The sequence below is a fragment of the Symphalangus syndactylus genome, chromosome 23, assembly GCF_028878055.3.
Source record: "Symphalangus syndactylus isolate Jambi chromosome 23, NHGRI_mSymSyn1-v2.1_pri, whole genome shotgun sequence".
Lineage (NCBI taxonomy): Eukaryota > Metazoa > Chordata > Mammalia > Primates > Hylobatidae > Symphalangus > Symphalangus syndactylus.
The window spans coordinates 43,318,876-43,341,908 of record NC_072445.2 but is presented as its reverse complement, the minus strand read 5'-3'; the positions used below and the strand labels follow the sequence as shown (position 1 = coordinate 43,341,908).

Genomic DNA, 23,033 nt, shown 5'->3' with positions numbered 1-23,033 from the left:
CAATCTCTCCCTCATATAAATATCTATCTTGATGATTCTACTTAAACTGAACATACCCACCTAACCAGCACATGGCTCAACAGCATCTCCAGTTCTTTTCTAGTCACTACCCACTCTTCCCAGAGGGAACCACTGTTCTGACTTCTAACAGCTGAAGGGAGTCTTGCTAGCTTTGTAATTTAAATCAATGGAACCACAGAGTGCGTCCCCTTTTGTGTCTGTTTTATTTTTGTCAAGTTTGTGAGGTTCATACATATAGCTGTAGATTGTTCTTTCTTATTGGAACTGATTATTCTGTGCAAACTTATTCACGTGATGGCTGGCACTTGGGATGTCTCTAGTTCTTTTGGGTGTGATGAATAGGTTGCCGGGCAATCTAGCAAATATATTTGGTGAACACAGCTACTCATTTGTGGTAGGCAAATATCAATCAGGATGTGATATTGTTGATTTTAATAAGTGAAAAGTCTGAGAGATATGAAAGGATTACAGGCAAATAAAAAAAATGTGAACAGGAAATGTTTCCAAACATGGATTATCCAGACATACACATACCATCCTCCACTTGGAGGGAATTCTACCCACATGTTTCCTTGGTATAGTAGTTATCACACTTGCCTAACACACAAAAGGCCCTTAGTTCAGAACTGGGTGGAAACATTGTACTTTTTTCTCACTCCTAGATATCAAACACATAAAACAACTTATATTCTCCCTCCTTCGTCCAGAGCCATCTCAAGAACCTCTGTTCTCCTTCCTTTGTCCTGAGCAAGCTGAAGCACTCATCACGAGCGCCCTCCTCTCCGGCCATGCTCTGCAATTGCCTGCCTGCTCTGAGCCCCACCCCACTTTCCCATGGTGTCTATCTAAGTAGGCACCTGGGGCATGCAGGACCCCGCCTCGCCAATGAGACTGGCTTCCTTAAAACACCAAAAGTTGGACTTGTGAGTTTTCGTCCAAGATAATTTTCTCAGGGATTTCTAAGAAGGAAGAGGGTTCCGCTTTCAGCAAAGCAGAGAATTGGATAATCTATTGTCTGCTCTTTACCCCTAAGCACAGAGAGGATTTTCATAAAATAGGTGAGTGGACACTTAGAAACAAATCAATTTCTCTTCTCTTTCACAATTTAAGATTGTGTCATTTAAAATTTGTCATTTAAAGTTTCACTGTAGTAAAGAAGACAATTCTGTAACTTTCTTTTTCCCTCTATAATCAACATGTAACTCCTCACCCAATTGTTTCAATAAACTCTCCATCCAAATTATTGTCGTTTCTGTATGTACTTATGAAAGAATGAATGAATGAATGAGAAAAAGCCTTGCTTGGTCACCCAGGTTGGAGTGCAGTGGCACGATCTTAGCTCACTGTAGCCTTGAACTCCTGGACTCAAACAGTCTTCTTGCCTCAGCTTCCCAAGTAGCTGGGGCTTCAGGCATGCACAACCATGAGTACCACCACGCTGGTCTCTATTTTTTTGTAGTAGAGATGAGGTCTCACTATGTTGCCCAGGCTCTGATTACTTTTTTTTTTTTTTTTTTTTTGAGATGATGTCTCACTCTGTTGCCCAGCTTGGAGTGCAGCTGTGTGATCTCCGCTCACTGCAACCTCTGCCTCCCGCGTTCAAGCAATTCTTCTGCCCCAGCCTCCCAAGTAGCTGGGATCACAGGAGCCCACTACCATGCCTGGATAACTTTTTTGTATTTTTAGTAGAGATGGGGTTTCAGGCCAGGCTGGTTTCGAACTCCTGACCTCAGGTGATCCGCCCGCCTTGGCCTCCCAAAGTGCTAGGATTACAGGTGTGAGCCACTGCGCCTGGCCTATTACTTGTTTTAATAATAACAAAAAACAGCAAAATCTTGCAGAAGGTTGGAATGTAACCAAGCAGCTTAGCTTCAAACCACGTTTTAAAAACTTTGTTTCTTTCCTTCTTTCTCCCCAGTTTCTAGACATAGCTTTGAGACAAACTGCAGATGTGTTTTCTTTTGTCTTGAATTACTGCCTTGGAATGGGCATTAAAACTGCCTTCCCTTTCGCATCTTATGCCTCCATGCCTTATGCTCATTTATTTACCTGGATGCTTGTTAAGCTCATACCATGCCCACTTATCTGGTCACATATTTCCTTAGAAGCTTCAGGGGCTGAATCCTGATGCAGACCAGGCTTCTCCAGAATTCTCTCTCCAGTAGGAGATTAATTCAAGGACAATATTCACTCTTGGCTAGAGATTATCTGCAAGATTGACCGTCATTAATTTGTAACTTGATTGGGCCTACAATGTCACTGGCCCCTTCACCAGGTGAAACAATAAGATAAGCCATCAGAATGAGACACCCACTGGGCACCTCCTGCCTCTTGCCCCTCTGCATTACAAGCTCCTCTTCTTGAAATGCTTGGCCTCTCTCCAGAAATTGGAGAGTGGCAAATTTTGGCTGGCCACTCTCCCCATTGCTAGCATGGATAATAAAACTCACTCTATTTTTAATTACACCTCATTCTTTTTTTTTTCTTTTTTTTTTGAGACGGAGTCTCACTCTGTCGCCCAGGCTAGAGTGCAGTGGCATGGTCTCAGCTCACTGAAGCCCCGTCTCCTGGATTCAAGCGATTCTTCTGCCTCAGCCTCCCGAGTAGCTGGGTGTACAGGCGCACGCCTGCACACCCAGCTAGTTTTTGTATTTTTAGTAGAGACAGGGTTTCACCATATAGGCCAGGCTGGTCTCGAACTCCTGAGTTCGTGATCCATCTGCCTCAGCCTCCCAAAGTCCTGGGATTACAGGCATGAGCCACCACACCCGGCCTCATTCTTGTTCTTTTGGCTTTTTTCTACAAGTGACAATCAGCCAGACCCTCTTTCAGCTACAGGAAGAGTTTGATAAAGAGAATGCCTGAGCTTAATCTTGTGTGTTTTAAGGAAACAGAAAAAAAAGGGAAAAGAAAAAGTCTTTTCCTGCCTTGTACCTCTGTCTAAATAAAAAGAGAGGCAGCTTCCTCACAGAAAAATATCACTGATCTTAAAACTGAATTCAAAGAACTGAAGAAGGAAGTTTCTAGTGTTTCACTTCTGTGGATTTGGTCCAGAAAAATCCACAGAGAAGGTGTTAAAGTCAGAGAATTTATCCTGCATCCCTTAGGAAGCCCTAGAGCCAATCAAAACTCTCCCCAAAGGGCTGAAATCAGGCCATGAGGGTTGTGGGAGTGACAGAGCCATGTAAGCTCTCTGGATTCACAGGTTTAGGTCACTGCTGACAGATTCAATTACTAAGGGAGGACATTTCATGCATGTCTAATTTTCATTCATTTAGGTGATTCTCCCAAATCCTTCATTCTTTACCATAAGTTTACTCATTATTTTAGATTTACCTCAAGGCACTTTCCCCTGGGAATTTTTCTGAGACCAGTGTGAGTTAGGTGTACTTCCTGTGTTTTGATTTGTCATACTAAAAATCTTACAGGTATGAATTTCTACATGAAATAAAGGTACGATCTTAATCTTAACAATCTAGGTCTTAGATTTCACTGTATGGGCATTAAACAAGTGTTTATTTCTGTATAGCCTTTTTGATGAGTACCCAGCAATCCCACTTCTACGAATGTCTCTGAATGAAATTCCAGCTTAGCTCTGTAGTGGCTTCATAGAATCTAGTCATTGCAGCAATTTCAGGAAGCAGAGAGTTGGGGCAACCTGCATGTCCATCACCAGAATGAGTAAGTACTGCAGTGAATACAAGTTTGTGTGAAGTTTCATGCTCTGCAGGAGTCACAACTAATGAAGCAGAGATATATATATACCAAAAACAGGTGGATTTTTCAGTGCAAAGTAAAATCTAAGAAACAAAATGTATATCAGGATGTATAGTACAATACCAAAATTAAAATTACAGAGTTACACAAAATACAGTGGACGAGGCAGTAGCCGAATGACTAACGCCAGAGGGAATGGTGGCAAATTGTGTGAGGAGGGGAAGAAACTAAGTTAAATTATATGATTGGCACACTTGCCACCTCTTGGAAGACACCTGATTACACTCAGTCCCCTGCCCTCTTGCTGGCCAGGAAGATAATGATCACAGGTGGCCCCCTCACCCCACCTCACTCCACAGTCTCTTATGGCAAAGCGTTTCCTTGACAGAAAATGCTAAAGGTCTCCAAAGCCCCTCCCTTGGGGTCCTGGTTTCTAGAAAGTCTTTTTTTCTATAATCAAGAGGTTAATGTTTGAGTGTGTTGGAAGGATACAGAAAAAGGCATAGCACAGAATGGACAATGGTCTTGAAATAAAATTCCTCCTTATTCTGCCTGAAGTTTCTTGACATCATGACACGGTATTTGTGAGGATGTGGGTCACTGGGTGAAAGCCCTCCTTGGTTTTGAATCATGGATTTTGGGTATTGTTGGTTTTGGTGAATGGAATATATAAGGAAAGAAAAAAAGGGCCACAAATATGAAAATGCTCTAAAAGAAAAAATAATTTCACAATACTGAACGTGAGCCATTCAGGAAATGTCCATTTTAAATTTTAAAGATAGCTCTTGGGTGAATGGTGGTTTTTGTAATGCAGTGGTTGTCACGTGTGCCACCCACGCGAAATGGAAACTGGGCAGAAATATCTCCTTACGGGTCTCTCTCTCTCCCTCTCTCGCTCTCTACTTCAGCTTGGGTAATTTGTTTCACTAAACTCAACTCAAGGTCTCTTAAACTCAGGTCTGGTGCTTAAAACAATATGTCTTTATTCCCTTACAGGTCTAGGGGTCAGAAATCTGCAATCAGTTTCGGTGGAAATGAAAATGTCAAACGGTGTCTGACACCCTCCAGAAGCACCAGAGGAGAAGCAGCTTTCCTTGGACTTTCCAGGTTCTGCAGGGACATTCCTTGGCTCATAGCTCTCCCTCCCATTTTCTTTCTTTTCTTTTCTCTTTTTTTTTTTTTTTTTTTTTTTTTTTTTTTTTTTTTTTTGAGACGGAGTCTCGCTCTGTCGCCCAGGCTGGAGTGCAGTGGAGTGATCTCGGCTCACTGCAAGCTCCGCCTCCCGAGTTCACCCCATTCTCCTGCCTCAGCCTCCCGTAGCTGGGATTACAGGCACCCGCCACCACGCCCAGCTAATTTTTTGTATTTTTAGTAGAGACGGGGTTTCACCGTGTTAGCCAGGATGGTCTCGATCTCCTGTCCTCGTGATCCGCCCGCCTCGGCCTCCCAAAGTGCTGGGATTACAGGCGTGAGGCACCGCGCCCGGCCTCCTCCTCCCATTTTCCAAGTCACCAGCGTAGCATCCTGATTCAAGATCACATTGTCTTCTTTTTCTTTGTAGCCAAATCTCCCTCTGCCTCTCTCCGCTGGTGACGACAATGGCTGGGGTCTTGACTTGCCGAGGTAACTGTCGTTGGGGAGCAGAAAGTGGGATCCGCAGTGTTCTGGTGACTGTTGGGATCTGGGCTCGAGGAAGGAGAGTGGCTCTCATGATTCTCTGCATTCTCAGTGCCGCGTGGCCCCTGCTGGTCACCTGGATATAGCTTTACTGAATTTCGCAGATCTGGAAACGGAGAAGGGACTGGGTCTCCAAACTTGGACTGCCTTGGACTGCCCCGGCCTGGAAGGTCTGGGCTCAGGACTCCGAGCTCAAGTCAGTCTGTTCCTCCAACCCCTAACCCACTGCATCCGGGTGAGGAGTTGGGCCCAAGCGCCACAGCTCAGGTAGGGTTGTTAGGAGCCAAAGACTGGAGACCCAGGGACTGTGGGGCTGGGCTGGTGGGGCCACTGCTACCGACTAAGCAGTACTGGCTGCCTGGAAGACCGAAGGCGGAGTTCGCTGATGCGGAAGCCAAGGCACAAGGCAGTAAGGATCCGCGCCATTTCTTGTGATGTCACCTGAACCCTTGGCGGGTAGGTGCCTCTCATCCATTCGGAGGACAGGCAGCTCTGAAAGAGTTTGAAGAATGTATTGTTCACAGATGGTATTTAAGTGGACTTATTTCTAAAAGTCACATTCCTTTATTACCTATTTGTTATTAGAAGTACCCATTTTCATATGTGTTTAAAACTATTTGTGTCTCAAATTCTCAGGAGATTGATGCATCCCAGTTTACTCTTTTTGGCATATGTTTTTACTCATAAATTAGGTTAAATTTCATACTTGTTTAATAAAATTTAGTTATTTGGTTACATTAAAATATTTGTATCCAGATAAGAAGTCTCTTCCTTCTCCTATGCTTTTTTGGAATTTAAAGCATATCTGAAATAAAATTAATTTACTTTTTATTACTAATTGGTTATATGCCATCAATTCATATTATTTCAGCTATCCATTACTGTAAGCCAATTAGATTATACCTTTTTTCTTTAGTGTTTTTTGATTTATTAGAATTGATTCGTGCTGTTGTGTTTTTTAAAGAAAAAATTATTCATGACACTAGCTAAACATGGTAATGCAGATTTTATTCAAGGGGACTACTATAATGGAGTTTTGCAGTAGGGCAGATCGGGCTCAACTCCAAATACAAAAGAACAAGTGGAGATTCACAGCAAAGGATCAGCTCAGGGGTTAGTGGCTGAAAAATTACTAAGAAGTAAGGTAATTCTTTGCTAAACTGATCCAACAGTTTTTTTTTTTGTTTGTTTGTTTGTTTGTTTTTTTTTTTTTTTTTTTTTTTTTTTTTTTTTTTTTTTTTTTTTTTTTTGCTAAAGACAGGCCAGGAAGGCCGGGCACAGTGGCTCACGCCTGTAATCCCAGCACTTTGGGAGGCCGAGGTGGGGGGATCACCTGAGGTTGTGAGTTCGAAACCAGCCTGACCAACATGGAGAAACCGTTTCTCTACTAAAAATACAAAGTTAGCCAGGAGTGATGGCGCATGCCTGTAATCCCTGCTCCTCGAGAGCCTGAGGCAGGAGAGTCGCTTGAACCTGGGAGGCGGAGGTTGCGGTGAGCCGAGATTGCGCCATTGCACTCCAGCCTGGGCAACAAGAGCAAAACTCCATCTCAAAAACAAACAAGCAAACAACAACAACAACAACAACAACAACAACACACACACACACACACACACACACATACATACAAAAGACAGGCCAGGAGGCCAGGGTAATAAGATATCAAGGTGAGACATAAGGAATTTGATAAAATATCTAGGTTGATCAGACCAAGGGTGGAGAATTTTCACTAAACTTAGCAGGATTCTTGCTAAAACTGGAATAAGTGAATCAAATAAAAAACCCAAGGTCTGGGCTTTCAATACTTATAAAGGAGGCTGACTAGAGTTGGGTCAAGAAGGTCTTTGTCACGTTAGGCAAGTAACTGAGTTTCGTTTAATGGTGGCAATCTCAACATTCCCTTGGAAAACAAATCCACATCCGAAATGTGAGTGAATTTGGATAAATCATATTCAGATATCAGACACCCATCGACTCGCAGCTGCTCCAGTATGTGAGAGCTGTTCAACAAGGACATGTGAAAGTGGTGTTATCCCCTCCTCTTAGGCCTAATCTCCCAGTGAGGTTGGGGATGAACAGGGGCCCAGTCATCTGTTTGCAGAAATGAAACCCTAGGGTGCAGTCCGAGAGACTTTTCCTCCACTCTTTCGTGGTACTTTGCGCCATTATCATTCTGTGGGTTCGGTCCTCCAGGCTATGCCTGAATATAAGATTCTCACCTGCCTGGCCCTCATCTGATTAAGGACAGAAGTACAGGGTCCTTCTTCCTGATCCACCCAGGTCTTTAAAGTTCAAGCTAAAAACCCTTCCCCGGAGAAAGCCTCCAAGTGCCCCCCAGCATGGGGGCAAGGAGGAGTTTAATGTACAAGGGGTGAGAAAGAGGGGAGAGGAGAAATTGCCTCCCCCAATCTCTCCTTCCCCATGGGGTCCCTTCTGCATCCTCACTCCTGGCATTGGAGACCAAGGGTACAGAAGCTGAGATAGGGCCCTGGATTGCCTTCCCTAAAAAGATGTCCTTCAAAGCTTTGCCCAGCATATCTTGTTGCCCCTGAGGTATATAACCCAGGGTGGGTTACCTTTCAGGGTCCCTTAGCTGTGGTGCAAATGGGGAGCATGCAGTGGAGACTCCATCCACCCTGGCCCGTTTCTTGAACCTTGGGGGACTGGCTTGCTGTGCATCTTGGGCTTCTGTTGTCTCTTACTGCCTATCTATGAACAATAAACCTGATTCATATAATTTGTGGCAGGTGAATGTATTCTGTCTCATCTGACTGAGGCAATTAGTAAAACTGCAGCCCAGGATGCTGTGGATGGAAATGTTCTGATTCCTGGTGGTTAGCATAGTGATGATTTTTGCTATTCTTCACGCAGTGAGAGTTCTCCTTTGGGACTGGTAATTAGTGAACCTGCTTCATAAAATTGGTATAGCAGCATGGTCTGGTCTGACAGAACCACCACTTATGGGCTAAGAGGGAGGGGCAATGCCCTTCAGTACCCAGTCCAGGGAAGAGAGGTCAGTCTGGGGGTGCAGGAGCCAGACTTGCTGCAGGATGTTTTATGGGGAAGGAGGAATGATAATTGGGACATATGTCACCTCCCCACAGATGTGAATGAGCTGGCTGCATGGATTGAGGCAGAGAGAAAGGAATGTGGAAACAGAGGAGTGTGAAACTCTGTCCCCTAGCTTTGGGACACATATGTGATTGCTCATTCTCCAGGATGGAGATCTTGGGAAATGGATACTCAGATGCTAAGACACCCAAGAGGTTATAAGAAAAGTCTCTGAGGCACTTAAGAAGGAATGAATGGACATGATGCAGCCCATCTTTACCCAGCAGTGCAAGAATGTTGGGGTAGCTCAGCAAGAAACCATCAAAATGCTCTCCTTCACAGAAAGACAAATTAGTGATCTCAAGGACAGCTATGGGCAAAAACCAAGAGAAGACATGTTTTCTTGGCTATCTCAGGTAGTTGATGAGGAGTGGCAGAACATTCTGCTGTCATGAAAAGAATGGCACAGCCTGGGTAGATTGGCTCACAACCCAGTGTTGCAGCAGAAGTTCAGGGTGATCCAACAAGCTACGGCTGTAGATCGCCACGCCCACAAGCTGGAATCTTTCCTTATTTGGTTGGTGTCTAGCATTCTAGGCTCTTTTCCCATCCAGGGTGGTTTGCCTAAGCTTCCATTGTGCCCTTGGCAATCAGGACATAAAGCTGTCACAGCCTTGTGCAGGGTGGCCCCAGGCTCATGGCTATCCAAACTCCAGAAGGGGGAATTGGATGATACAATACTGTTTACATGCAATATTGATGATTTCATAGAGCAGGGCCCTTGGCCCTGGCATAACCAATTGATTTTACTTCTTCCCCTTGGAATAGCCTTTGGCGAGGCCATCGAAAAGCTTTATCATACTCTCCTAGCCTGGCAGCAGAATGGGGATCAAATTTGACAAATTTAATCTGACAATTAAATACAAAAGGCTAACTTGGTAGGGGGCAATCCAAGGGCTGGTAGTGGGGCAGCCTCCAAGTGCCCCCACTCCACAGACTGTGGATCTGACTGATGCAGCAGGGGGTTCCTAAATAAGAGATTGATGGCCTCTCCCCATCTGATACATGCTATCAGAACCAATCAGAGGGAGGCCCTTGCAGTTCACAGAATCAACAGGTGCCAACCATGCAGGAGAAGCACTGGGAAAGGGAAGTCTATAGACAAGTGGAAACATTGGCACTCCCTGTAGCCTCTCTGGGAGAGTCATCTTCCCAGGCCCTAACACAAGTGCTCTGTACCCACACATTTTTAAACTGAAACAGGTGTGGAACCAAGGTCTCCACTGGCCTCAGCCTGGCCCTCTGACCCTGCCCTGAGACTGGAGGCATTAAGTACCTGTTAGAGTGGACATGGAGGCAGATTTTAATTTACATGGAACTGCTAGACACTGAGGCCCAAGCCATTGTAGTTCCTAACCCTGAAGAATGGCATGAATTCCAGATGGCTTCTGGAATTTTGTGGGGTGGGGAATTAAGGAAATGCTAGGTAGGGAGGTGCTTTCTCACTTATGAGTGTGGCCATTTAGTAGATATGACAGGCTGGTGGTTGGGTTTCCATTAGCTGAGCATATTATAGGGATTGACCTAATGCAGTGCACAACCTCATGGTGCTTACTGGGCTATGCCCCAACTAAAAGAAACATTTTAGCCATCGCAGTAAGGTAAGTCCATAGGCAAGCACCACCATGTCGCCCCAAACCTTAGAAGACGGTACAACAAAGACAACATAATATCCCTGAGGGAAAGAAGGACATCAAACTCCTCATCCAATATTTAGTTCAAGCAGAAGTGTGTGGGCAACCAGTTCCACTTTTAACAGTCTGGTTTAGCCTGTTAAGAAAGCCAGTGGAGCCTAGAGTCTGACAATTAACTATTGAGAGCTAAATGCTGTAGTAGACATATTGACACTCGTGGCCCAGATATCATCACAGTAACTGAACACAACATGGAGGCTTCCAACAAGTGGTATGATGCAGTTATTGATCTGGCTACTGGATTCTTCTCAATCCCTTTGAGGGATGAGGGCAGAGATCAATTTGTATTCACATGGCAAAGTATACAATATACATTTATAGTGCTACCACAGGAGTATTTGAACTCACCTGCCGTATGCCACCAGTGGGTGAGATGGGATTTCGCCGCTGTGCTTTTGCCTAAAGTGGTCAGGTGCATTCATTACATAGATGACATTGTTATTGTGGCCCTTGATGATCAGATCACACAAGAGGCCTGGGACTTGATGGTCACAGGGATGTGACAAGCAGGCTGGGAAGTTAACCCTAACAGTCCAGGGATCAGCCAAACTGGTGACCTTTTTAGGATCTACCTGGGCTAGAGCTCAGCACTAGATTCCAGATCTGTCCATCAAAATCTGTTAGCATTAACTGGCCAACTATGAAAAAGGAGGCCCAACACCTGATTGGTGGACTTTCTGGGTATTGGAGACAACACATAACTTACCTGTTCATTCTATTGGCTTCACTCCACCAGATACCTAGGAAATCTGCTACTTTGCATTGAGGGCCCAGGGAGGATGAGGCAGTCTAGGTTTTACAACAAGCTGTTAGGCAGGCCATGGCCCTGGGGCAGTTAGAGCACACCTCTCCATTTGAATTGCAAGTCTCTGTGTTAGGAAATGATGCAGACTGCAGCTTTTGGCAAAAAGAAGAGGCCACTGTGGTTTAAAGGCCTTTAGGGTTCTGGATTAACCACTCCCTACACCCCTTTTGAAAAGCAGTTTTTAGCTTATTGGACCTTAGTGAAAACTGAAAGGCTGACCCAGTACACTAAGGTTGTACTCCAACCAGAAATCTCCATCTTGTCCTGGGTTAACAGGCAGCCTAGATATTAGAACAGGGTTAGCCTAGCACAGAGGCATCACCGGTTGGAAGTGGTATATTCAGGACTGAGCCTGATTAGGAGAAGAGGTAGTAAGTAAGCTACAAGTAAAGATGGCCAGCTATCTGGCAGGTGGAATGGTGCCTACACCACCTAGGAATCCCCATAGCCAAATGGGGACCATGATTACAGGATGCAGACTCTGACACCTTTTGCTAGTTCACAGATGGCTCAGCAAAGCTGAAGCCTTGAGGGGTAAAATGGGCTGCAGCCACTGTCAACATGAAAACAGGGGACATTATCACTGACTGTGGATGAGGTCACAGTGCCCAATGGGCTGAGTTACTCACCGTTTGGCTGACAGTGTTCTGGAGATGGGGAGTGAGGCACCAATCTGTCACTTTGTTCTTTCTGTGGAGCATGGCAGCAGAGGCCTGGAAGCATAATGCCTTTGTTAGGCTTTCTCAAGCTGTGTCCGCTGTGGGAAACCTGGTGAAAAGTTGGATTGCCATCCTGCACCTCAATCTGTGAACAACCAGAGTGACCGACCCCCTGTCCTACCAGTGGTCAAGTATGCCAGCATTTCTAATGGCACAGTGAACACTAACAGAACTCCGACCCTGGCTTACCATGTGAGGATCTGGTACCCATCACATTGGAGGCAGCTGAAGGTGCCCTGCTTTAGTTTAATTGGTTTAAGGTTGCAAAATGTCACAACCAGAACTAACAAAGCCATAGAGAGCTGGTATTTGGATGCACCACACTCCTTTCATTACTTGGATGAGAAGTGCCCTGCCAGTGATCCAGTTTTTCCCCTCTCCTTGTCTGTAGTTCTCAGAATACTGTAGGATGTGCTGGAAATGCAATATACTGAGATAGGGAAGAACTGTCCTGGACAGTCCTGACTTTGTTCCTGTCTCCTTTACAAGGATGTCCTTCAAACCTTTGCCCGGTGCATTCCATTGCTCCTCAGGTATATAACCCACGGTGGGCTACCTTTCAGGGATTCTAGCTGCAGTATAAGTGGGGAATGTACAGTTGAGACTCTATCCTCCTCAGAAGCTTTCTTAAGCCTTGGGGGACTAGCTTGTTATGAATCTTAGGCTTCTGTTGTCTCTTACTGCCTATCTGTAAGTAACAAACTGATTTATATAACTTGTGGTGTGTGAGTATGTGCTGTCTCACCTGACTCAAGCAATTGGTAAGACTGTAGCCCAGGATGCAGTGGGTGGAAGCGTTCTGACTCCTATTCCTGATGGTCCACATAGTGATGATTTTTGCTAATGACCTCATTTTTGAATCCTTTTGATATCCTTTGGTCTTCATTTTACTTGCGTTCTTGATATTTACACTTCCTAAAACACTTCCCGTGGCATCAATAACACCAAACCCTCTTTTCCTTATAAATTCCCTCCTGTGAGGCCAACCCCAAGCTTTAAAAGATGACATTTTTGGCCAGGCGTGGTGGCTCCCGCCTGTGATCCCAGCACTTTAGGAGGCTGAGGTGGGCAGATCACGAGGTCAGGAGATCGAGACCATCCTGGCTAACATGGTGAAACCCCGTCACTACTAAAAATACAAAAATTCGCCAGGCATGGTGGCGGGCGCCTGTAGGCCCAGTTACTCGGGAGGCTGAGGCAGGAGAATGGCGTGAACGCAGGAGGTGGAGCTTGCAGTGAGCGGAGATCGCGCCACTGCACTCCAACCTGGGCGACAGAGCGAGACTCCGTCTCTAAATAAATAAATAAATAAATAAATAAATAAATAAATAAATAATAAAAGATGCCATTTTTCAGGGCTGGGCATGGTGGCTCATGCCTGTAATCCCAGCTTTGGGAGGCTGAGGTGGGCAGATGACGAGGTCAGGAGTTTGAGACCAGCCTAGCCAATGTAGTGAAACCCCATCTGTATTAAAAATACAAAAATTAGCCCCATTGCACTCCAGCCTAGGAGACAGAGTGAGACTCCGTCTCAAAAAAAAAAAAAAAAAAAAAAAAGCCATTTTTCAAGTGTTAGTCTTGGCCCTCTAGCCCCTCTCAGTTTCCTATATAATACCTCAATAAAATTCCGTATTGGCCTTTCAGTTTTATACTATCTCCTCTCATATCTGCAGAACTTGCCTGAGGCTATTCCTTATATTGTTATACCCAAGCGAGTTAGAGAAAACGCCACACTTTGAGACGAATTAAGAGTACTTTATTTAAGCCGGCGGCCAAGAGAGGGCTTGACGCTCCAAAATTCTCTCAGCCCCAAGGAAGGGGCTTGATTTATTTTTATACCTTGGTTTAGGAAGGGGAGGGGAGCTCAAATGCAATAATTCTACAGAAATAAAAACATGCAAGAATCAAAAAAACAAATGGTTACAGAGAAATAAACAATTTAAAAGACAAATGGTAATAAAAAAAGCAACGGAACCAGGTGCGGGGCTCTAAATCCTTCCTAAGAGTTAGATATGGATGCTATGCCGGACACAGACTTAAGGTTTTATGTTGTTATTTTTTTTTGAGCAAAATCCTGGGAACTTCATACATTGTTCCAGTACCTTATCAGTTAATTGGGCTCCTTTGAAATGCTGAGGATCTGCTTACACAGGTTAACTCCTTGAGGAAGGGGGTTGGGTAAGGAGCCATTAATGTCTTGTAAATCAAGGGGCCAGATGGAGTTCGTCTGGCTTTCCCAGCTAGGGGAGAGTCTATTCATATGGGAAACAAGGCTAGGTAATTAAAGAGACAAAAAGGGAAAATCTAAAAATAGGGTTAGTAAATACAAAGTTAGGCATTACAATATCCTATTATCCTACTCAAGCATCCCTACTTGAGCATATTTGAAACTGAGTACTTAATTCCCCTACCCCCAGAAAGGATGGAAAAAATGTTGCCCTCTCACTATTGTTTTTTATTTCTCCACTTATATTGCTGCGTTACAAACCACCAAGACCATAGTGGCTTAAAACAATAATAACATCATTTTGCTCCCCGATTTGCAGTTTGGGCAGAGTCGGCTTGTCTTTTCTCCACAGGGTGTCAGCTGGGGAATCCACTTTTAAGCTGGCTCACTTGTGTGGTGGGCAAAGTGGAAGTGGCTTTTGCATGGGAGCTCAGCCAGTGCCACGTACTAAGGGCTTTGGTTCTTTTCTGTGGAGGTGGATGACCTGACGGTACACAACCTAGGCTGCTGCACTGGTGTTTATTACGGTCATTCACTATGAAGGAACAGTGGGAGGCGTGCATATCTTTCAGAACTGCACATTGATGCCTGGAGAGGGATCTTGGGTTGTGGGACTTCTAGCTACATGATTAGGGAAACACAAGCCACAGTGTAATGGGGCATGAAAAAAGGCATATTATGCTAACATTAGTCAAAAGAAAGCTTGGAGTAATTTTAATTTCAGACAATGTAGACTTCAGAGCAAGGAAAATTACCAGGAATAAAGAGTGGCATTATATAGTAATAAAAGGGTCAATTCTTCAGGAAGATATAACAGTCCTTAAAGCGTATACGTTTGTGATGGGCTAAACTGTGTGTCCCCCTGCCCTGGCCCCCATAAATTCGTATGTTGAAGTTCTAACCCCCAATATATCAGAATGTGAACATGTTTGGTGACAGAGTCTTTATAGGGGTGATTAAATTAAAATGAGGTCATAAGAGTAGGCTCCTTCCTCCGTCTCCCCCTCTCCCATCCTTTTGGATTGGGGTCTCACCTTTTTGACCTCATTTAACTTTAATCACCTCCTTAAATGCCCTATCTCCAAATACAGTCACTTTGAGATCAGGGGTTTGGCACAGGAATTTTGATGGACACAGTTCAGTCCACAACAACCTCCATCCCTAAATTTACTTAGCTTTAGAACAGATACAACCGGCAAGACAACACAACATGAAGTGATTAGCTGACAATGTGGTGCAACCTCTGGATGCTTAAGGTGATGAAAATATAATTAAGCCTGTCTGCATAAGTTCGAACCTGCCGGCTACAATCCTGTCCCACGTATTGACAGTTGTGAATCGCCCGCGGTGCATTTTCAGACGAGATCAGGCGCGTTCAGAGTGGTATGACCGTAGACCCGCAGTGCATTTTCAGCCTCCCTCTTGGCCTATACCCGTCATGCAGACACTAAGCAATCCTTAACCAACCTCATCCTGGCCTCTTGATTTGTAGAATCTTCGCTGAGGGGAGGAGGGCCTTACTCGTGATGTGTAGGAAGAGCAGCAACCAAAGGCTAACGCGAGAGTCACTTTTCAAAGCCATTTTCAAAGCACCTTTTCAGCAAACGAGAACCAGCTGTCGAGTTACCAGCTCATGTGGCTCCTTCCCCGCAGTCTCCACCAGGCGGCGCGCGCCAGAAAGCCGGACGACTGCTACCGCGGGTCGCGTTTCTTTGTGCAAACTCAGCAAGGCCTGGCAGCCTTGGATAGCAGGCACTTAGCAAGCCGCGAAAACGCAATTGGGTGCCAGGGTTACTCGTTGCATTTGTGGTGGGCAGAGCTTTCTCTAAGCAGTCAGAGGAAAGCTCTCCGAAGTTGTGTAATTTCGTTTGGTAATTAGCATATAATTAGGTCTTGGGTAGGGCATGGGTCAAATCCAGCGCCATGTTGGACTCAGACGGTTTCAGACAGCTTAGCCCCCATCCTGTTTATTAGGGTCTTATCAGCCCAAGCTCTTCCTTGTCCTTGTAGCTAATTTTAACAGCTTCTTTAGGAGCTGTTAGGAGCTTAGGAAAGCTCTCTACCTGCTTGGAGGAAAGGTCTGCCCATGAGACTGCTCGGAGGAAAGCTCTGTCCACCACTACAGTGCTAAGGATATCGCCCAAGCTCTTTGCTAAATATCTCTTGGGAAAAAGCTCCTCATGAAGCAGGTAAGACTGATTTGTAGTTTAATGACCTGCAGGTCCCCACATGAACACGAGGAAAGGGACGTGCAAGGCAGTGGTGAAGAAACATCAGCAGGTCCATTTGAGATTCTCACCAGGTATCTTTCCTGATGGTGGGTTGGGAACTTGGGGCCCTGTTGTAATTCCAGATCTGGGAAACTACTGATTCCTCTCTCCCCCCAACTCTCCATACCATCTCCTCACCACTCTCGTTATGATAATTGTCCCATGGTGCATTAATTCTTTTCCAGCCTTGTCATTCAAACACTTATGTTTCCTGTAAGTACCATTAAGAGCTTCTCTTGAACTGGTTTCTCTAAAAATTCCTCCTTTACCTTTCTTCTAAAGTGTCGGATCCTTCACCTTTTAAAAACGAGGGCTGGCCGGGTGCGGTGGCTCACGCCTGTAATCCCAGCACTTTGGGAGGCCGAGGCGGGCAGATCACGAGGTCAGGAGATTGAGACCATCCTGGCTAACACAGTGAAACCCCGTCTCTACTAAAAAAAATACAAAAAATTAGCCGGGCGAGGTGGCGGGCGCCTGTAGTCCCAGCTACTCGGGAGGCTGAGGCAGGAGAATGGTGTGAACCCCGGGGGGCAGAGCCTGCAGTGAGCGGAGATCGAGCCACTGCACTCCAACCTGGGCGACAGCGAAACTCTGTCTCGAAAAAAAAAAAAAAAAAAAAAACGAGGGCTAGGTCTGGTGGCTCATGCCTACCAAGACCTCATCTCTACAAAAAATAATAATAATAAAAATTAGCCAGGTGTGATGGTGTGGGCCTGTAGTCCTAGTTACTGGGGAGGCTGAGGTGGGAGGATCACTTAAGCCCAGGAGGTCAAGGTTATAGTGAATTATGATCGTGCCACTGCACTGCAGCCTGGGTGGCAGAGCAAGACCCTGTTCCCCACCCTCTGCAAAAAAAAAAAAAAAAGCATCCTGATAAACATAGACATGAAATTGAAACATATGGGTGAAGGATCACAGATTTATGCCTCAGTCTTCTCATCTGTAAGACAAAGACAGCCTCATCACTTTTAATGAGGTGAGCAAATGAGGGAGGAGACCACCCCCATATTGTCTTATGCCCAATTTCTGCCTCCAAAGAAAGAAGTAAAAACTAAAAGGCAGAAATGAAATCCACAGGCAGACAGCCCGGCACCATGTCCTGGGCCTGGTAGTTAAAGATCAACCCCTGACCTAACTGGTTATGTTATCTATAGGTTCCAGACATTGTATGGAAAAGCATTGTAAAAATCCCTGTCCTGTTCTGTTCCGTTCTGATTACCGGTGCATGCAGCCCCCAAACATGCACCCCCTGCTTGCTCAATTGATCACGACCCTTTCATGTGGACCCCCTTAGAGTTGTGAGCCCTTAAAAGGGACAGGAATTGCTCACTCAGGGAGCTTGGTTCTTGAGACAGGAGTCTTGCCGATGCTCCGGGCCAAATAAACCCCTTCCTTCTTTAACTCTGTGTCTGAGGGGTTTTGTCTGCGGCTCTTCCTGCTACACAATAAGTGAGGTACACCACTGCATATTACATGGCAGGTGCTCAGTCTCCTCCTTCCACTTCTTCACTGGTTTTCCAGTGAAGAGAAGAGGCCCATGCAACACAGACCTAAACCCCTTTGAGAGGAAAAGTGGGCATTTGGTGGAGGGGAGGGGAGGAGTCCTGGCTTGTGGGTATAAAAATGTTTTTCCACTCAGATTATTTTCTGAAAGAGGCTGAGATCAGGCACCTAGTTTGCAGTCTCCTGAGTTACTGGAGGGTTCATGCTAGTGAAGTGAGAGGGCCAGGGGAACAAGGAAGGTGATAAATCTCATCTCTATTTGATAGGAATGCTGGGTGGTCACAGGAGAAACATCAAGCAGTAATTTCACATAACAGCAAAAAAGGAGCTGTTAAAATTAGCTACAAGGACAAGGAAGAACTTGGGCTGATAAGACCCTAACAAACAGGATGGCAGCTAAGCTGTCTGAAACCGTCTGGGTGCAACATGGCGCTGGATTTGACCCATGCCCTACCCAAGACCTAATTATATGCTAATTACCATACGCAATTACACAGCCACCAGTGCCCTGACAGATCAAGCACGCCCGTATTTAATATAAAAATGGGTGGCATCTCAATTTTATGAAATCTTCGCCTTTCCCCCAGAAAACCTCATGATTAGTCCACCCTCTAATTACAAGAGCCCATAAAAATAGAAAACTCAAACTCTGTTGGGCACGACTCATTCTCATGAGCTCACCCGCACTTCCCTAAGTGTGTACTTTTGCTTAACAATAAAAGCTTCTTGCTTTTGGCTTCATTCTGACTCCTCCCTGAATTCTTTCTTATGAAGGTGTCAAGAACCTGGAAACTGGGGCTGGGGTCTCACTGGCTTCTGGAAACCCTTCTGAGCCCCCTGGCAACACCTGCAGTGTAAGCAGAAATTCAGTGCTGTGATGCCTCGGTCCCAGACCTTTTTGGTACCAGGGACTGGTTTCATGGAAGACAGTTTTTCCACGGACAGGGGATGGGGGAGAGGGGAATGGTTTCAGGATTATTCAAATACATAACATTTATTGTGCAATTTATTTCTATTATTACATTGTGATATATAATAATTATACAACTCACCATAATGTAGAATCAGAGGGAGCCCTGAGCTTGTTTTCCTGCAACTAGATGGTCCCATCAGGGGGATATGGGAAACAGTGACAGATCATCAGGCATTAGATTTTCGTAAAGAGTGGGCAACGGCCGGGCGTGGTGGCTCACGCCTGTAATCCCAGCACTTTGGGAGTCTGAGGCAGGTGGATCACGAGGTCAGGAGATCCAGACCATCCTGGCTAACACGGTGAAACCCCCATCTCTACTAAAAATGCAAAAAATTAGCTGGGCATGGTGGCGGGCGCCTGTAGTCCCAGCTACTCGGGAGGCTGAGGCAGGAGAATCGCTTGAACCCGGGAGGCGGAGCTTGCAGTGAGCCGAGATCGTGCCACTGCACTCCAGCCTGGGCGACAGAGCGAGACTCTGTCCCAAAAAAAAAAAAAAAAAAAAAAGAGTGGGCAACATAGATCCCACAAATGGGCAGTTTACAATTGGGTTAGAACTCCTATAAGAATCTAATGCCTCAGATGATCTGACAGGAGGTGGAGTTCAGGCGGTAATGACAGTGATGGGGAGCAGCTGTAAATACAGATGAAGCTTCACTGGCTCTCCTGCTGCTCACTTTCTGCCGTGTGGTCCGGTTTCTAACAGGCTACCAGTACCACTGACCAGTACGGGGTCAGTGGCCCAGGGGTTGGGGCTCCCTGCTGTGATAGTTAATACCCATGCCTCCAAATCTAGTGGCCCCAGGTCAGGTCCTGGTGGGACCTGGTTCAGTTTTGCTTAGGACTCATCTTGTCCACATGAACCATTCCAGCCTGCTTTCTCATGCTCTTATTCTGGGACATCTTCCTAACCCCAGTATATCTGCCTCAGTGTCTCAGCCTGTCTTTTTAGAAAAGAAAAAAAAAAAAAAAGAAAGAAAACATAAATGAAATTGCTGGAGAGTAATGGCCACCAATCCTATGCCTGACCTGGAACTGGAAACACAAGGCTTTCCTGAAGACAGAGAAACTCTGAAAAAACGGGAAAACAAGTTGGTGAAAAGAGCAAAATAAAAGTTTCAGAAGGGACTTTGTTGACATAGCACAGGATGAAGGAGCATCAAAGGTCTCTGTTTGGGCCCTTGGCTGGGAAAGCCCAGATCACTGAGAGTGAAAGCTGTCCGCAAACATAACACCAAAGGGTTGGGGTAGGAAGCCCCTTTTCATGAATTCAACGGCGGGGATAGGGGTGGGGGTAAGGTGGGGCTGCGCGGGTACACCAGGTGCCCGGAAAGCTGCAAAGGGCGTTAGGTCAATATGCAAAAATACTTATAGTGTTGGGAAAGAAATTTTATTGGGGACAGGAAACAAGCGAACTGGCTAATATACTTTCTCTCTAAGGAGAGTAAGTCTGACTTAATGTCTTCTTCGATTCTAAGTAAGGGCTTCTGAGGGCTTTGTTAGACTTTCTCCTGTTTCTGCTCCTGAGCCCAAAGCAGCCCTTGAAGAAAGAAATGTCAGGTTTTGAAGCATGTTTGGTAGATTTGGGAAGGGCAACTCGCAACTTGAAGGGGATTGTTGGAATCAACTGGTTCTAGAGTGAGCTGATCTTAAGAGGCCAAGAAGAAAAAAGAAAAACCGGGAAAGAAACAGTGAAAGAAAAACAGAAAGATGTAAAGCAGTGTAACAAAAATGGCTGATCACTTACATGATAAATACGAAGAGCGAGAACCCCTTTACGCCAGCAGAGTGGCGCAGCGGAAGCGTGCTGGGCCCATAACCCAGAGGTCGATGGATCGAAACCATCCTCTGCTAACGAGGTGTGCTTCTTTTTCTTTCTTGAGAAATTACCTTCCACAGTTGTGGGGAGAAGATGGTCTCTAAATATGTATTATATATATTATCTCTCTCCCTCTGTTAAAAGTCTTTTCAGAGGCTGTATCTCACTTTTAGATATGTCTTCAGCATTTTCCTTCTCCTTTCTCCAAATGTTTGCATAATTCCTTTCTCACTCATTTCAGAGGAAAGGCATATCTTACTTAGGAAGAGGAGGTGACAATTCCCATGTTTACTCCCAACAAATTACCTATCTTCCAGTGAAGAGAAAATACACTGAGGTTGAATATAATTTTATATTTTCTTGCACTCGAAGGCAAAACACTGTTACTGACTTTTGCCTGAGACCATTGGTTATTGTAAATCGTTATTGTCTTTTTGCTTCTATGGGAGCCCTCCTGCTTCTTTTGCTCTTTTGTTCATTTCTATGCATGATTTATTAAATTCATTTAGTGTACTGTGAATTCTTCTCTAAAGCTATCTGTTACAATGGCCAAAAGACATCTTTTATACCCTCCTCCTTCCATACTTATGGAAACTAGACACATGGAATATTATAAGAGAAGCAACAATGAAGTTAAATGTAAAATGGTTGATTCTACTTGGATAGATTTTTTTAAAAAATGTAAATGGTGGAAAACATAGGGGTACATTTAAAGCATTTTGTGAATCAGAATTCCATGGGCAAACTCAGAAGACCAATAATCTTTATTTTGTCTGCTTACCTTCTAGAAGCATTTTAACTAACTTTAAATGTCCAGGCATAAGAGATTGGTTGAATAAACTGTAACATGGACTCAAAGAGGAAGCGCTATGGGGCTGCAAAAAAGATATAATTTCTAGGAGCTAGAGTTAAGTAAAGAAAGTGCAAATGAATGTTATAGTAGGCTACCTTTTTTCAAGAAGGAAGGGGAATTAAGAAAACATACACATACCTGTTTTTCTTTCTGAAAAGAAAACATAGTGAAGATAAACCAGAAAACAGTGAATCTGGTTACCTAAAATGGTGGTAAGAGACTTGAGGGAAATGGAGTGTAAGGGATATGGGAGGCCACATCTCTGAGTTTACCTTTTGTTATACCTTTAACTTTTTAAACCATGTGAATGTTTTACATTTTTTTTTAACAGAAGAGGTTCTCTGTGTGACCATGCTGACTAAATTCAAAAGGGTTATAAAAGGTTTTTCCTTCTTTAAAATTTCTGAGACATCATTTTGGCAAAATAAATAACTTATGGTAATCTGGAATCCCCAAAATCAAACATCGGTTTCAAAAATCTCTTCCCTGGAACCTGGCTTTTTGAATACTTCAGCGGGCCCCTAAAGTGTCCAGAAAAGAGAGGTAAACAGGATTATTTGACACGTTTAGGTACATGGGATTGCCAAAATGATGCTCAATCTTCTTTAGGCTATATTTTTGTGAATAATACTAATATATATTTCAAAATTGTATGGGATTTCTAAAATAGTATAAGCTATTAATTATAGTTATGTTAAGTTATTGTAAACTGCAGAAACAACCAAATTTTCTTGTATAAAGCTACTAACCCAAGTAAAAGAAACAATTAAATATCAAGAAAATAATTTCATGTTAAACCAGCTAATACTGAAATTGTTTAAAATAGTTTATAACCAATGCTTGATGCCATATTCCTGGGAAAACAAAGCTTCAGATACATTTGGTCATGTGGTCACCCATTTAAACATTTTATAAAGGAATTTTATTCATTTGTTATTTTCTTTTTCTGTTTATTTTTTCTTTTTAAACGGTTTTATTTTATGTGCAAATAATGAAGAGATGTTATACCCATAAATTCTACTTTCCAAAAACAGGAGCTTTTTAAAAGAAAACCATATAATAACTTTTAAAAGGCACCGGGATTCCTCTGCTTCTAGAACATTGCTAGGCTAGAAAAATAAAGTTTGTTCTACCAGGAATCACAAGTTAGAACTGAGTATTCTCCAAAATGGAAATTCTAGAGTGTGGTGTCACTCCAGGCAAAGATTATTCAGTTCTCATCCCCAACATCCACAACTACCTATCAGAAGGGTTAAACCAGGTCAAAACAGTCCAGAATAATTAGGCTTCATCAAACAATGTCATTATGCTCTTCTAAGATGCAAATAAACCAAAACAGGAAATCCTAAAATCAAAATAACATTTGACACTGTCATACAAATTGTTAGTTCCTTGTTGTATCCCCCCTGCTATAACATTAATAAAGGGAATATTTTATTGCAAAGAATATTTTATTTTATATGTCACTAGCCATGAATTTTTGCCATTAGTTGTTATACAAATGCTGCCTAGTGCCATTATCCAAATAGCATAACCATTTTACATCCACAATTCACTTCTATACTTAGAAGTAGAATTTTCATGATTTACATACATACATCTATCAGTGAAGATTTAACACTGAGATGCAATCTAACATTTGTAATA

The 23,033-nt window shown here is 44.0% G+C and overlaps 1 non-coding gene and 1 pseudogene across 1 annotated transcript; both read left to right on the top strand.

Moving 5' to 3' along the window:
- Nucleotides 1-23,033, top strand: part of LOC129473563 (uncharacterized) — a 687,223-nt pseudogene that overhangs the window by 619,258 nt on the left and 44,932 nt on the right.
- On the top strand, nucleotides 20,497-20,568 carry TRNAM-CAU (transfer RNA methionine (anticodon CAU)). The gene has a single exon. It is a non-coding gene; the product is annotated as a tRNA-Met (tRNA).